General features: G+C 41.8%; 1 protein-coding gene across 1 annotated transcript in view; it reads left to right on the top strand.

The window, feature by feature from the left end:
• ATRX (ATRX chromatin remodeler) overlaps nucleotides 1-17,305 on the top strand; it is a 246,932-nt gene that overhangs the window by 90,729 nt on the left and 138,898 nt on the right. The gene's annotated exons all lie outside the window — the stretch shown is intronic.

Raw genomic sequence — 17,305 nt, 5'->3', positions numbered from 1 at the left:
CCTTTGGTACGCTTTTTTACCATGACTTATATGGGTCTCTCCTCACACATTCAGCCTTAAAGGGTGTGCACTCATGTGCAACCAGTGTTATTGCCCTAATGCATGTAAAATATATGGAAACAAGAATACTTTGCAAGTAGCCTTGGTTTAAAATGTCTTGTTGTGTCTATGGCTCATATGCACAGACAACAAACACTGTTCTACTTGTGTCCTGCACATTTTTTTCCTTTTTTTTTTTTTTACAGATATGTTTTTCTTAATACCCCGCCCCCTTCTCCCTTCCTAGTCAGTTTTGCAGGGTTCAAGAAAGCCATGGATCTAGGACGCCATCAGTTAGGCTATTGACGTGGAGCTCTGTTAAACAAAATCACTGATGGTTTCCCTTTTTAAAAAAGTAGTTGATTTGATACATTTTACCAATACTTAAGGGCCCTTTTCCTAGTATTCTATGATTAGAGGGTCTTCTGGGGGTCCCCACTGGAACTAAGAATGAAGCGAACATAGGTCTGGCCACCATTCACTTAGTCGAGCAGCCGTTCTTTACATACCCGTCCTATAGCGAGTGCTGCTGTTTAGTGGTCCTAAAAGTTATGAGCCCACAATTATAAAGTGATGGCGTATCCTGGCATTGAAAATAAACAAAACCCTGCAAAATATCTACCAGCCTGTTGGAAAAAGTATGAATTAGGTGAGCGTAAGGGGGGAATCTGAATGAGGGGAGGCCATTTCCTGTGCCTCAAAGGGAAAGGTGACTCCATATAAGTTCTTTCTCTGCTGAGAACGGCGAACAGAATGGTAACCTTTTAAGGGGTGAAGTGGACCAGTATCGGCAATTGCCAAACTGATATATTTCCAATAAATGCTGAAAATCGAGTTGGTCCCATTCTCCACTGGTGGTACAAGCCTCTTTGTGCTCATTATTAACGGAAGGATGTACTCTTGATACAAGGCAACAAGCGTAAGCTTATAACATTAAAGCTTTAAATTCAACGGTGTCCAATATCTGAGTAGGAAAGTTGCGTTTGCCTATCAAGTGACATGTTAGAGCTGTTATCGCACCAATGGCACGAGAGATAACCGTCTTTCTCTGACATGTCGCTGCATAAGAACCTGCATACTCCCAGCAAAGCTGACACTTGTCTGCTCAGGACTACCTCTTTCAGGGAGTGTCTATCACTACCATTCACCCATTCAAAGTCACTGTTTTGCGATATTGAACTGGCACACTGTTTTGTAAGTATTCGTTTGAGAGTTAATTGACCCCGTCTTGTCTTATCCTATACCTACTATTGGTGGAAAAATGTGCTTGTCTGTTGCAGTTAAGAAAACTGCTGAACAAGCGTTTTCAGCTGTTTATTCCCTATAAAGGGAGCTGGGCATGAGTGGCCATGGAAATTGGGAACATAGAGGGAGCTGTGCATGAGTGGCCATGGAGACACCAAGGGAGCTGTGCATGAGTGGCCACAGAGACTGGGAACATAGAGGAAGCTGTGCATGAACAGCCACGGAGACAGGGCACATAGCAGGAGCTGTGCATGAGCGGCCACGGAGATGGTGCACATAGAGGGAGCTGTACTTGATTGGCCACGGAGACCGGGCACATAGAGGGAGCTGTGCATGGGCAGCCACAGAGATGGTGCACATAGATGGAGCTGTGCATGAACATCCATGGAGATGAGGCACTTAGCAGGAGCTGTGCATGAGCGGCAAGGGAGATGGTGCACATAGAGGGAGCTGTGCATGACCGGCCACGGAGATGGTGCACATAGAGGGAGCTGTACATGATCGGCCACGGAGACCGGGCACATAGAGGGAGCTGTGCATGGGCGGCCACAGAGACTGAGAACATAGAGGAAGCTGTGCATGAACAGCCACGGAGACAGGGCACATAGCGGGAGCTGTGCATGATTGGCCACGGAGACCGGGCACAGGGGGAGCTGTGCATGAGTGGCCATGGAGACGGGGACATAGAGGGAGCTGTGCATGAATGGCCACAGAGATGGTGCACATAGAGGAAGCTGTGCATGATTGCCACGGAGACTGGGCACATAGAGGGAGCTGTGCATGAGTGGCCATGGAGATGGGGACATAGAGGCAGTTGTTCATGAGCGGAGACGGGGACATAGAGGGAGCTGTGCATTAGCGGCCACGGAGATGGTGCACATAGAGGGAGCTGTGCATGAGCAGCCACGGAGACGGGGGACATAGAGGGAGCTGTGCATGAGCAGCCACGGAGATGGTGCACATAGAGGGAGCTGTGCATGAGCAGCCACGGAGACGGGGGACATAGAGGGAGCTGTGCATGAGCAGCCACGGAGATGGTGCACATAGAGGGAGCTGTGCGTGAGCAGCCACGGAGACAGGTGACATAGAGGGAGCTGTGCATGAGCAGCCATGGAAATGGGGGACATAGAGGGAGCTGTGCATGAGCGGCCACGGAGACAGGGCACATAGAGGGAGCTATGCATGAGCGGCCACGGAGACAGGGCACATAGAGGGAGCTGTGCATGAGCAGCCATGGAGATGGGGGACATAGAGGGAGCTGTGCATGAGCAGCCACGGAGATGGGGGACATAGAGGGAGCTGTGCATGAGCAGCCACGGAGATGGGGGACATAGAGGGAGCTGTGCATGAGCAGCCATGGAAACGGGGCAGGAGTCGAGCACCACATCAGCGGCCTGCACATAAAACATATACAAGATTTTTTTTTCTCTAATTTTTCATAAATAACCCTTTAGGAATAAAATGGTGTCATTCTCCTCAAGGGTTTGTAGGACATGTGTATTTTTTCCCTCTCCTGAAATGTTACCCTGTTGTCTGTGTGGTTTGCAGCACTACACTATAAAAGCGAATGGGACTGACACTGTGATCATAGGAAACAGTGACCCTGTCTGTGGTGGTGGGGTGAAATGTCACTACTCCGGTCCACACCCTTGTAAAGCATATTCTCTTTTCACAATTCACTGTACAATTCTGTCATCTTTCAAATGTATAAAAGGAGCAGTAACGCTATTAAATAATGCCCCTCACCCACAAAATCTGGAGTATAAGTTAGATTTTCAGTACAGCACTCTGTTTTGCTTGTTCTCGACATTCAGAGGCAGTGTGCACCCACTGCATAGTAACAGTGCTCTATAGAAGTGTGGTCTGGTACAAACCTGCAACTTCCAGCTATAGAGGAAATTGGCACCCCTGTAAGAGGTAACTGCTGATCAGATCTGGCTTGCATTTACCAAAGCTGTGAATTCACTAAATTTACACTTGATTATTCCAGTTTAAATGGGCCGTCCAGCTTGACAAAAGTGAATAATATGCTTAACTGAAGAAAGCTTGCCCTAGTCTGGAAATCAATACCAGTGCAAGCAATAACGCATCCAGCTTTTTTTTCTGTTTTTTTTCCCACCATGGCAAAATGAGGCAGTCAGTCCAGTGCACACATCCACTTTTAATTCTTGAGCCAGGTTGCATTAGTATTAATATTCTATACAAATGTTTACAAGATGAAGAAAGGGTAACTGGAAGACATTTATGTAGTCAGGAGCATTAACATACATTTAGGGGCCAGTCACCAGAACTGGGTTTTCACACATTTCTCAATATTGTCTTACAAACCACTCATGAGAACGTGATTTGTAGATCTTTGAGCCAAAAGTGAATATGATGCAAAAACTGACTTGTATGTTACTCACAATCCATTAGCTGCTTTTCTGTAATTTTTTAAAATAAGTTTTTATGAATAATATTTATTGTTCAGTTTTTTTCTGGTTGGTTGATGTCTGACCAGTCTTTAAAATGTAGCCTAAGAATTTACCTATAATGATTAATGTTCAGGAGCATGTTGCTTCTGAGACATATGTCTGCTGCTAGATTTTAAAAGAAGAAAAATGAAACTTAAATGCAATATAAAGACATAACTTTGTAAAGCTAGATTCTGCCTTTCCTACAGCGCTATTAGCAGCTCTTCTGCCGTGTAATTGTTGAATGAGAAAAGGTTGATATGTTTATCGTGCACAACTGCTAAAGATGCTGGCTTTACTTGTTTCTATAGAGTTGATTTTACATTATGGGAGCACTGCACAGCTGATTCAAACTGAATTATTATTAGGACTGTTACTTTGGAACATCATAAACTTCTTTTAAAGAAGTCACGTTTAGTAGTACAGACGTTATTTGGAAGGCTTTAGATAAAGGGTGTTTGAGAATGACAGCACATCAGCTTTTCCTTTACTCCTAACATGAACTCATTGCTAGTCCTCAGTTTAGGCCTCTGTCAGCCATGCCACTTCCCCCAAAAATATTCCAAGAGCATTTCAAGTGAACTATTATCTGGATTGCTTGATTCATTCTAGAACCTTTTTCTTAATGAGTGAGGTGAAAACAGATGTCCTGACAATATGTAGCGATGCCAAGATAAACCAAAATATTGGGAATGTATTCCTTCTAAAAACTCACATTATACTTTCAAGTAGATTAGTAATCCAGTACTGTTAATTAACCAGGGACCTTGTTTCTGGACCGTGAGATTTCAAGGTGTCCTGTTTGGTGGTCATAGACTGTGCTGATTAAAACTGAGTAACCACCGGAAGAAAACCTGCTTAGAATCCAGTGTCAATGAAACAGGGAGTCTTAGTTTGTGCGTCCATTTGACCCATTTAAATTTCATTGCTTCTGTAATTCAGTTGATGATGCAGTGCTGTGCTCCCACAGGTGTGATTTTAAACTTCTGCTCATATTATTTTTTTGTTTTTCCTTTTGGGATTGTTTTGTTACCTCGTCAGTTCTAACGAGGTTAATGGTGTATTAATGCATTTTGCTTTTATGGTTGCAATAAATTTTTTGAAACTTTCTTGTCCATGCATTTCCTTTTTTATAATTATTGGATGTGGGAAGGATTAAGGTAGATAACAGGGAACTTTGGGTTAGTCACCCAATTTTTTTTTGGTTCATCGGCTCTTAGGCAGTGTTCACACATTGTGTTTTTATGTTCTTTATGCAAATTAAAAGCTTCTTTTTGCAGTAGCAACAAAAGCTGTGAGATTTCAGAAATCTCATGCACACAACTTTTTTCCTGCCTTAATTGAAAAATTGCAGCATGTGAATTCTTTCAGTGGTTTTGCAGCATTTTTTGACCCATTGAAAGCAGTGGGTAAGTGCCAAAAAAGTTGCCATCAGTTTTTGCTGTGTTTATAGTGAAAAAGGCAGATAAAGCAGGATGTGAAGCCCTATTTTTTGTGACTTTTTTTTTAAGGATTAATACAGTTTCATTAAATTAATCATGTGTTGAAGTAGACATTGCCTGATTATCTCAATGCCCGACCATCATGTAAAAGTAAAGAATAATTATGACCAATGTGTGAAATTGAACAATACCTGACAAACTCAAAGGATGACCCATGTGTGAACGTAAACCGTGTCCTGCCTGCAAAGTGCACTACCAATGTGTTAGGTAAAGTATGCCTGACAAACTCCACTTCCCCCACAGACATAAAATATTTTTCCACTAAATAATTTGATCAAATTGCCTTTTCCCCCAAATGTTTTATGGTGTCACATACGTCTTACATTGTTCCTGCTTCTATGGTGGAAGCAAAACTGAACTTGGGGATCCTGAAAAACACAGCAAGAAAAGGAAAAGTAGCAAAAGTCAGCAAAACCTGCTTTTTTTTTTTTTTTTTTTAACTTTAATAATGCCAAGAGATTTATCATCAGAGTACTGTCCAATGTACAGTGGGGCAAAAAAGTATTTAGTCAGTCAGCAATAGTGCAAGTTCCACCACTTAAAAAGATGAGGCGTCTGTAATTTACATCATAGGTAGACCTCAACTATGGGAGACAAACTGAGAAAAAAAAATCCAGAAAATCATTGTCTGTTTTTTTAACATTTTATTTGCATATTATGGTGGAAAATAAGTATTTGGTCAGAAACAAACAATCAAGATTTCTGGCTCTCACAGACCTGTAACTTCTTCTTTTAGAGTCTCCTCTTTCCTCCACTCATTACCTGTAGTAATGGCACCTGTTTAAACTTGTTATCAGTATAAAAAGACACCTGTGCACACCCTCAAACAGTCTGACTCCAAACTCCACTATGGTGAAGACCAAAGAGCTGTCAAAGGACACCAGAAACAAAATTGTAGCCCTGCACCAGGCTGGGAAGACTGAATCTGCAATAGCCAACCAGCTTGGAGTGAAGAAATCAACAGTGGGAGCAATAATTAGAAAATGGAAGACATACAAGACCACTGATAATCTCCCTCGATCTGGGGCTCCACGCAAAATCCCACCCCGTGGGGTCAGAATGATCACAAGAACGGTGAGCAAAAATCCCAGAACCACGCGGGGGGACCTAGTGAATGAACTGCAGAGAGCTGGGACCAATGTAACAAGGCCTACCATAAGTAACACACTACGCCACCATGGACTCAGATCCTGCAGTGCCAGACGTGTCCCACTGCTTAAGCCAGTACATGTCCGGGCCCGTCTGAAGTTTGCTAGAGAGCATTTGGATGATCCAGAGGAGTTTTGGGAGAATGTCCTATGGTCTGATGAAACCAAACTGGAACTGTTTGGTAGAAACACAACTTGTCGTGTTTGGAGGAAAAAGAATACTGAGTTGCATCCATCAAACACCATACCTACTGAAAAGCATGGTGGTGGAAACATCATGCTTTGGGGCTGTTTCTCTGCAAAGGGGCCAGGACGACTGATCCGGGTACATGAAAGAATGAATGGGGCCATGTATCGTGAGATTTTGAGTGCAAACCTCCTTCCATCAGCAAGGGCATTGAAGATGAAACGTGGCTGGGTCTTTCAACATGACAATGATCCAAAGCACACCGCCAGGGCAACGAAGGAGTGGCTTCGTAAGAAGCATTTCAAGGTCCTGGAGTGGCCTAGCCAGTCTCCAGATCTCAACCCTATAGAAAACCTTTGGAGGGAGTTGATAGTCCGTGTTGCCAAGCGAAAAGCCAAAAACATCACTGCTCTAGAGCAGAGGTCCCCAACTCCAGTCCTCAAGGCCCACCAACAGGTCATGTTTTCAGGATTTCCTTTGCATTGCACAGGTGATGCAATTATTACCTGGGCAAGACTAAGGAAATCCTGAAAACATGACATGTTGGTGGGCCTTGAGGACTGGAGTTGGGGACCTCTGCTCTAGAGGAGATCTGCATGGAGGAATGGGCCAACATACCAACAACAGTGTGTGGCAACCTTGTGAAGACTTACAGAAAACGTTTGACCTCTGTCATTGCCAACAAAGGATATATTACAAAGTATTGAGATGAAATTTTGTTTCTGACCAAATACTTATTTTCCACCATAATATGCAAATAAAATGTTAAAAAAACAGACAATGTGATTTTCTGGATTATTTTTTCGCAGTTTGTCTCCCATAGTTGAGGTCTACCTATGATGTAAATTACAGACGCCTCTCATCTTTTTAAGTGGTGGAACTTGCACTATTGCTGACTGACTAAATACTTTTTTGCCCCACTGTATGTGCACATAGACTATGGAGGAGACGGAGGAATTAAGTTCTGTCTTCTCATCACCTGTGCTGTAATGCTCTCATGCAATCGAATCCGATCACAGTGCGATGACACTCATTCACATGATCTGCCCAATTTCTCTTGCATAAGAGACCCTACGGCACGTATAGATTTTTTCAGAAGCTTGGTCCTATTTCTGGTGGAAAAATAAGTTAAAGGGTTATCTCAGGATGTTTCTCCCCCCACACATATAGATGTGGTGATATGGCCTGTATAGGCATTTGTCATCAAATTAAAAAAATACCTATTTTGTAGTGATCTGATGTCACCCATGATAAATCTAGTGTAGGAACTGTATGCAAATCAGGCTGTAAGGAAAGAAGCTGTCCAACTACAATGTCACTTCCAGCCTGATTTGTATAAGACTCCTAAGCTAGATTTCTCTAGACTGGCCTGATTTAACTTCCTTGGGTTTTTGCACGAAAAACACAGCAAAAACTGATACCAGTGATGTTTGCTGGCTTTTTGCCCTTAGCTGTTATCAATGGGTGAAAAAACGCTGCAAATACGCTGACAGAAGTGACATGCTGCAGTTTGCAAAAATGCAGCAGTTTTCCAAATCGGTCAGGACAGTAAACCAATGTGTGTTAATGAGATTTCTGAACTCTCATATGCTTTACTGGTACTGTAAAACTCCTCTTAAAATTTGCATTAAAAATACACAGTATAAAAGGCAACGTGTGAACATAACCTTACAGTAGCCTCAAATTATATGAAGTAGGCCAGTCGTGTTTATATGGCATACACAGAGGACGGAACGGACTTGATGTTTAAAAAAAAAAAAAAAAAAAAAAAATTGTTTTTCATCTTGCACATCCAATCTGCAGCAGTGTCCCATGTTCAGTTACATTTTCCATCTAGTGCTAGTTTCTTAGCTTTATCCAGTGCATCTCCTTAATGGAGTATGGCCAGTTTGACACATGTATGATCACTTGAGCAGCCCTTTTATGTGATGTCACATCTGACCATCCTTACATGCAGTCGAGCATGAGCATTAAAATGGATGGGACTTCATGATGTAAAGACCTTGCACTGTAGTGTCTTGGATGTATGTTTGGCTATGTTGACGCATTAATTGCGCCTGAATGCTAAGCGAACCCACCAACATTGTTGTTGCTCTACTCGGTTGTACAGTTGTCCTGTAGAATCTGCATTGAAGGGTAAGAAAACATTAAAATAAATACAAAACTTGCTGCATTAACACCTTAATGACCACCAAGATGTCTTTTTACTGCCTGCTAAATGAGACTAGCATCCCCTCATGGGTGATCCTGTAGCTGTCAGCTGTACACTATAGCTGACGGCTTGCTGCATCAGCCACTGTTAATTTAACCCTTTAAATGCTGCTGTCAATAGTGACTATGGAATATGGTGGGGGGGCGCTTGCTTTTTAACTCCATTGGCACCCTGAGATCTTGATCACGTGGTCCTGATGTTTGCCATGGCAGTTCACTGCCAAATAAGTGCCTTAGGCCAGGTTCACATTCCGTTGGTGCCGTCCGTTCAATGCATGCGTTAAGCGAACTGCACCAACCCTAGTGCCTTTTCCAAGATTGCGTTATGCGATCACGATAGCATCTGCGTAGTGGTGACGGACCTGGAAACGCTGCAGACCGCGTCCGTCACAGAATGACGGCACACCGCTAACTCATGCCGATTATGCATTGAGCTAGCGATGCATTACATAATGGCCGTCAGTGGGTGCGCTGAAGCATCTGTAACATCGCGTTAGTGCCGCTGTGTAACGGATGCCGTCAGCGCATTGCCATTGACGCAATGTGAACCTGGCCTTAGTCTGCCAGCTATAGCGGCCTGTTCAAAAATTATCAACATTTAGGTGATAAAATAAACTTTTTCCTTTATGCTACTTTGCATTAAATCCTGAAAAGCACCAGAAGGGTTAATAAACTACCCGAAAGCAATTTTGATTACATAAAAGGGTGCAGTTTATAAAATGGTATCACTTTTGGGGGATAACAACATATAGGATCCACAAAGTCACTTAAAAAAATGAACAGGTCCATATAAAAATAAGTTTTGTACATTTCCTTGAAAAAATGAAAAATTTCTGCTACATTTTTAAACCTTCCAAAATGCTAACAAAATAAAACCTTTTACAAATGGTGCTGGTGTAAAGCAAACATGATGAATCATTTAATTTTTTTTGTGGTATGTCCACCTGGATTATAGGGATAATCGGTCAGTTTGAAAATTGGAATATTGGAAATTTGTAAATTTTCTGATTATTTTTTTTTTTTAATAATTAAATGCATAACCTATCAACCTAAATTTTGCCACTCGCATAACAAATGTTCAGTTTGTCTGATTTTACTCTTTATAGGTATATTTGTGAGTGAAATGTAAATTTTTCATTTATTCTATAAACTTCTGACATGTCTCCAAATTTCCAAGCAATAAATTTAGCATTTTTTTTTTCTGAAAAGGAGAAATGGTCAAAATTACAAAAAAAAAACCCCAGTGCTTTCAGACCTCAAATTAATGCAAATAAAACAAGTTCATAATCATTTAGAAATAACAATACTAATGTTTTAACTCTGGAACAGTTCAGAAATCAATATTTTGTGGAATAACCATGATTTTAATCACCGCTTTCATGCGTCTTGGCATGCTTTCCACCAGTCTTTCACACTGCTTCTGGAGCAAAAATTTAAGCAGTTATTTGTTTAATGGCTTGTGACTATCCATCATCCTCTTGATTACATTCCAGAGGTTTTCAATGGGGTTCAGGTCTGGAGATTGGGCTGCCCATGACAGGGTTTTGATGTGGTGGTCTCTTAATTGTTACCAGAGCTGTAAGGCCATGTTCACACAGTGCGTTTTTTACCGCGGAAACGCAGCGGTTTTGCCGCTGCGGTTCCGCGGCTGTTTTCCATGCAGGGTACAGTACACTGTACCCTATGGAAAACAGGACCCACTGTGCACATGGTCCTGAATTGAAAAAAAAAAAACCGCACTGATTAGCTGCGGTAAAAAAGAAGTACCATGTCACTTCTTTTTGTAAAACAGCAGCGGTTCTGCACCCATAGACCTCCATTGTGAGGTGAAAGCCGCAGTAAAACCCGCAGATGAAAAAAATATCTGCGGGTTTTACTGCGGTTTGTGGTGCAGAACCGCTGCAGTGTGGCTGCCCCCCCGTGCCCCAATCCCACCCCCCCATGCTCTGATGCCACCCCCCCGTGCCCCCATCTCCCCCCATCTCCCCCCCTTATACTTACCCGGTCCCGTTGTCCGTCCGGCCGTCTTCTCCCTGGGCGCCGCCATCTTGCAAAATGGCGGGCGCATGCGCAGTGCGCCCGCCGAATCTGCCGGCCGGCAGATTCGTTACAAAGTGCATTTTGATCACTGAGATAGGTTATATCTCAGTGATCAAAATAAAAAAAATAGTAAATGACCCCCCCCCCCCCCCCCTTTGTCACCCCCATAGGTAGGGACAATAAAAAAATAAAGAATTTTTTTTTTTTTTTTTTTTTTCACTAAGGTTAGAATAGGGTTAGGGGTAGGGTTAGGGTATTTTCAGCCATTTTAACCCTAAAAAAATTCCTAGAAAACACACAGACTCTGGCTAGAAAACTGCATCAAAAAACGCATCAAAAAAGCCAAGAGCTGCAGTTTTTTAAAAAACAGTCCTGAAAAAAAAGGGATGGAAATCAGGAACGTGTGAACATACCCTAACTTGCATTTATTTATGAAAACAAAAACGGAAAGTTGGGAAATATTTTGAAAATGTTTAAATTTCCAAACATTTAATTTTTGTACCTTTTAAATCAGACTGTGGTGTCACACAAAATAGTTAATAAATAACACTTCTCACATGTCAACTTTATATCAGCAGTTTTGGAAACCTATATATTTTTTTGGTGTTAGGACATTGGTAGGGTTAAAAGTTGACCAGTGATTTCTCATTTTTCCAACAAAATAAAACTATTTTTTTTTAGGGACCACCTCACGTTTGAAGTGAGTTTGGGGGTCAATATAATACAAAATACCCAAAAGTGACACCATTTTAAAAGCTGCACCCCTCAAGGTGCGCAAAACCACATTCAAGAAGTTTATTAACCCTTCAGGTGCTTCACGAGAACTGAAAGCAATGTGGATGGAAAAAATGAACATTTTACTTTTTTTCACAAAATTTTACTTTGGAACCAATTTTTTTTTTTTTTTCTCACAAGGGTAGCGGGAGAAAATGTATGACAAAATTTGTTGTGCAATTTCTCCTGAGTATGCCGATACCACATATGTGGGAGAAAGCCACTGTTTGAGTGCATGGCAGGGCTCAGAAGGGAGGGAGCACCGTTTGACTTTTTGAACACAAAATTGGGTGGGATATTGTAATGATGGCGCCATGTCACGTTTGGAGATCCCCTGATGTACCTAAACAATGGAACCCCGCAATTCAAACTCCAACCCTAATCCCAACCCACCCCTAACCTAATCCCAACCATAACCCTAACCACAAGCCTAACCCTCACACCCCTAGTCCCAATCTTAACCGTAATCCCCACCATAACCACAACCTTAAATTTTAGCCCCAGGACCTAGTGCTCCAGTCCTTTTTGGAGTGACATTACTGATCTGTGTGATGTGAAAAAGGTTCTTAAAATGTAAGCCTATGGGGCTGTTAGTATGAGGCACCATAAGCTTATATTTTTATAGAGATTTCTGTCTCCTAGTGCTCAGTGACCCAGAGCGTCTGAAGAGCGGTGCTGGATGCTAGAGAAGGCAATGGGTACAGTAGGTGAATGTATTAACACCATGACACTACATCACATACACATTTAGAGAGGAGAACAAAAAAAGTTAATGGAAGGGCGTTTTTTTTTTTTTTTTTAAAGGGAATGCATGTCCATATAAAATAACCTATTACATCAGGTTTTTGTAAAATGTTTTTTTTTTTTTTTTTTACAAAGATTCCTATCACTACACTGCTCATAAAAATAAAGGGAACACTTAAACAACAGAATATAACTCCAAGCAAATCAAACTTCTGTGAAATCAAACTGTCCACTTACAAAGCAACACTGTTTGACAATCAATTTCACATGCTGTTGTGCAAATGGAATAGACAACAGATGGAAATTATTGGCAATTATCAAGACACACACAATAAAGGAGTGGTTCTGCAGGAGGGGACCACAGACCACATGACAGTACCAATGCTTTCTGGCTGATGTTTTGATCACTTTTGAATGTTGGTTGTGCTTTCACACTAGTGGTAGCATGAGACAGACCCTACAACCCACACAAGTGGCTCAGGTAGTGCAGCTCATCTAGGATGGCTCATCAATGCGAGCTGTGGCAAGAAGGTTTGCGGTGTCTGGAGGCGTAGTGTCTGGAGGCGCTACCAGGAGGACGGGCCTGTACACTAAGAGACGTGGAGGGGGCCGTAGGAGGGCTACAACCCAGCAGCAGGACCACTACTTCAGCCTTTGTACAAGGAGTGACAAGGGAAGCACTACCAGAGCCCTGCAAAATGACCTCCAGCAGGCGACAAATGTGCATGTGTCTGTACAAACGGTTAGAAACCGACTCCATGGGAATGGTCTGAGTGCCCGACGTCCACAGATGGGGGTTGTGCTCACAGCCCAACACCGTGCAGGACGCTTGGCATTTGCCACAGAGCACCAGGATTGGCAAATTTGCCACTGGCGCCCTGTGCTTTTCACAGATGAAAGCAGGTTCACACTGAGCACGTTACAGACGTGACAGTCTGGAGACGCCTTGGAGAGTGATCTGCTGCCTGCAACATCCTTCAATAATTATTGGATTGCAAAATAAAGAACTTCATTTATGAGCCCATAGCAGGTGGGTTAGATGAGGGCAGGCGAAAACGGCATTTTTCCTGAAGCAGCACAACTACTGTCAGCCATGACTTATATTACCAACCAAAGAAAGTATTCAAAGAAAAGAGGGTTCAAATATAATACCTTATTACTAAATATTAAAGCATGATTACACAACAAATTAATGATAAAACATGATCACATGAAGGATAAAAAATGAAATCTAAAATAACAAATGTATGAAGGGGGGAGGATATAGAATCATAGAATGGTAGAGTTGGAAGGAACCTCCTGGGTCATCTGGTCCAACCCCCTGCTCAAAGCAGGATTCACTAAATCATCCCAGACAGATGTCTGTCCAGCCTCTGTTTGAAGACTTCCATGGAAGGAGAACTCACCACCTCTCGTGGCAGCCTGTTCCACTCATTGATCACCCTAACTGTCAAAGATTTTTTTAATATCTAATGTGTGTCCTCCCATTCAGTTTCATCCCATTGCTTCAAGTTTTTCCTTGTGCAAATGAGAATAAAGATGATCCTTCTACAATGTGACAGCCCTTCAGATATTTGTAGAGCGCTATTAAATCTCCTCTTAGTCTTCTCTTTTGCAAGCTAAACATTCCCAAATCCTGTAACATTTCCTCAAAGGACATAGTTTGCCGACCGGTCACCATGCTGATAGCTCTTCAATGAACTTGAGTTTGTTGATGTCTTTTTTTTAAATGTGGTGCCCAAAACTGGACACAGTATTCCAGATGAGGTCTAACCAAAGAGAAGTAGAAGGCAATAATTCACGTGATCTAGACTGTATGCTTCTGTTATTACATCCCAGAATTGTATTTGCCTTTATTGCTGCTGCATCACACTGTTGACTCATGTTCAGTCTGTGATCTATTAGTATACCCAAGTCTTTTTCACATGTGCTGTTGCTTAGTTCTATTCCTCCCATTCTGTATATGCTTTTTTCATTTTTATTGCCCAGATGTAGTACTTTGCATTTTTCCCTGTTAAAAACCATCCTGTTAGTTGATGACACTGCTCCAGTTTATTTATATATTTTTGAATCCTCTCTCTCTTTAGTATTAGCTATCTGTCCTAGCTTTGTGTCATCAGCAAATGTAATCCGTGTACCCTCAATTCCTTCATCTAAATTATTGATAAAGATGTTGAACAATACAGGGCCCAAGACAGAAAGAACCCTGTGGTACCCCACTTAAAACATTCTTCCAACTGGATGTGAAGCCATTTACAACCACTCTCTGGGTCCGATCACTAAAGCAGGTTATGAATCCATTTAACAGTTGCCTTGTCCGTTCCATACTTAGTCATTTTTTTTAACCCCTTAAGCCCCGAGGGTGGTTTGCACGTTAATGACCGGGCCAATTTTTACAATTCTGACCACTGTCCCTTTATGAGGTTATAACTCTGGAACGCTTCAACGGATCTTGGCGATTCTGACATTGTTTTCTCGTGACATATTGTACTTCATTTTAGTAGTAACATTTATTCGATATAACTTGCGTTTATTTGTGAAAAAAACGGAAATTTGGCGAAAATTTTGAAAATTTCGCAATTTTCCAACTTTAAATTTTTATGCCCTTAAATCACAGAGATATGTCACGCAAAATACTTAATAAGTAACATTTCCCACATGTCTCCTTTACATCAGCACAATTTTGGAACCAAAATTTTTTTTTGTTAGGGAGTTATAAGGGTTCAAAGTTGACCAGCAATTTCTCATTTTTACAACACCATTTTTTTTTAGGGACCACATCTCATTTGATGTCATTTTGAGGGGTCTATATGATAGAAAATACCCAAGTGTGACACCATTCTAAAAACTGCACCCCTCAAGGTGCTCAAAACCACATTCAAGAAGTTTATTAACCCTTCAGGGGTTTCACAGGAATTTTTGGAATGTTTAAATAAAAATGAATATTTAACTTTTTTTCACACAAAATTTATTTCAGCTCCAATTTGTTTTATTTTACCAAGGGTAACAGGATAAAATGGATGCCAAACATTGTTGTACAATCTGTACTGAGTACGCTGATACCCCATATGTGGGGGTAAACCACTGTTTGGGCGCATGGCAGAGCTCGGAAGGGAAGGAGCGCCATTTGACTTTTAAATGCAAAATTGACAGGAATTGAGATGGGACACCATGTTGCGTTTGGAGAGCCACTGATGTGCCTAAACATTGAAACCCCCCACAAGTGACACCATTTTGGAAAGTAGACACCCTAAGGAACTTATCTAGATGTGTGGTGACCACTTTGACCCACCAATTGCTTCACAGAAGTTTATAATGCAGAGCCGTAAAAATAAAAAATCATATTTTTTCACAAAAATGATCTTTTCGCCCCCAATTTTTTATTTTCCCAAGAGTAAGAGAAGAAATTGAACCTCAAAAATTGTTGGCCAATTTGTCCTGAGTACGCTGATACCCCGTATATGGGTGTAAACCATTGTTTGGGCGTATGGCAGAGCTCGGAAGGGAAGGAGCGCCATTTTACTTTTCAATGCAAAATTGACTGGAATTGAGATGGGATGCCATGTTGCGTTTGGAGAGCCCCTGATGTGCCTAAACATTGAAATCCCCACAAGTGACACCATTTTGGAAAGTAGACCCCTTAAGGAACTTATCTAGAGGTGTGGTGAGCACTTTGACCCAACAAGTGCTTCACAGAAGTTTATAATGCAGAGCCGTAAAAATAAAAAATCATATTTTTTCACAAAAATAATCTTTTCGCCACCAATTTTTTATTTTCCCAAGGGTAAGAGAAGAAATTAGACCACAAAAATTGTTGTGCAATTTGTCCTGAGTGCGACGATACCCCATATGTGGGGGTAAACCACTTTTTGGGTGCATAGCAGAGCTCGGAAGGGAAGGAGCGCCATTTGACTTTTCAATGCAAAATTGACTGGAATTAAGATGGGACGCCATGTTGGTTTGGAGAGCCCCTGATGTGCCTAAACATTAAAAACCCCCACAAGTGACACCATTTTGGAAACTAGACCCTCTAAGGAACTTATCTAGATGTGTTTTGAGAGCTTTGAACCCCCAAGTGTTTCACTACAGTTTATAACGCAGAGCTGTTAAAATAAATTTATTTTTTTTTCGCAAAAATTTTTTAGCCCCCAGTTTTGTATTTTCACAAGGGTAACATAATAAATTGGACCCCAAAAGTTGTTGTCCAATTTGTCCTGAGTACGCTGATACCCCATATGTGGGGGGGAACCACTGTTTGGGCGCATGGCAGAGCTCGGAAGGGAAGGAGCGCCATTTGGAATGCAGACTTAGATGGATTGGTCTGCAGGAGTCACGTTGCATTTGCAGAGCCCCTGATGTACCCAAACAGTACAAACCCCCCACAAGTGACCCCATATTAGAAACTAGACCTCCCATGGAACTTATCTAGATGTGTTGTGAGAACTTTGAACCCCTAAGTGTTTCACTACAGTTTATAACGCAGACCCGTGAAAATAAAAATTCTTTTTTTTTTCACAAAAATGATTTTTTAGCCCCCAGCTTTGTATTTTTACAAGGGTAACAGAATAAATTGGACCCCAAAAGTTGTTGTTCAATTTGTCCTGAGTACGCTGATACCCCATATGTGGGGGGGAACCACTGTTTGGGCTCATGGCAGAGCTCGGAAGGGAAGGAGCGCCATTTGGAATGCAGACTTAGATGGATTGGTCTGCAGGCGTCACGTTGCATTTGCAGAGCCCCTGATGTACCCAAACAGTACAAACCCCCCACAAGTGACCCCATATTGGAAACTAGACCTCCCATGGAACTTATCTAGATGTGTTGTGAAAACTTTGAACCCCCAAGTGTTTCACTACAGTTTACAACGCAGAGCCGTGAAAATAAAAATCCTTTTTTTTCCCACAAAAATGATTTTTAGCCCCCCAAATTTTTATTTTCCCAAGGATAACAAGAGAACTTGGA

Source organism: Ranitomeya imitator, chromosome 2 (genome assembly GCF_032444005.1).
Source record: "Ranitomeya imitator isolate aRanImi1 chromosome 2, aRanImi1.pri, whole genome shotgun sequence".
NCBI lineage: Eukaryota > Metazoa > Chordata > Amphibia > Anura > Dendrobatidae > Ranitomeya > Ranitomeya imitator.
This window is presented reverse-complemented; position numbering and strand designations above follow the sequence as displayed.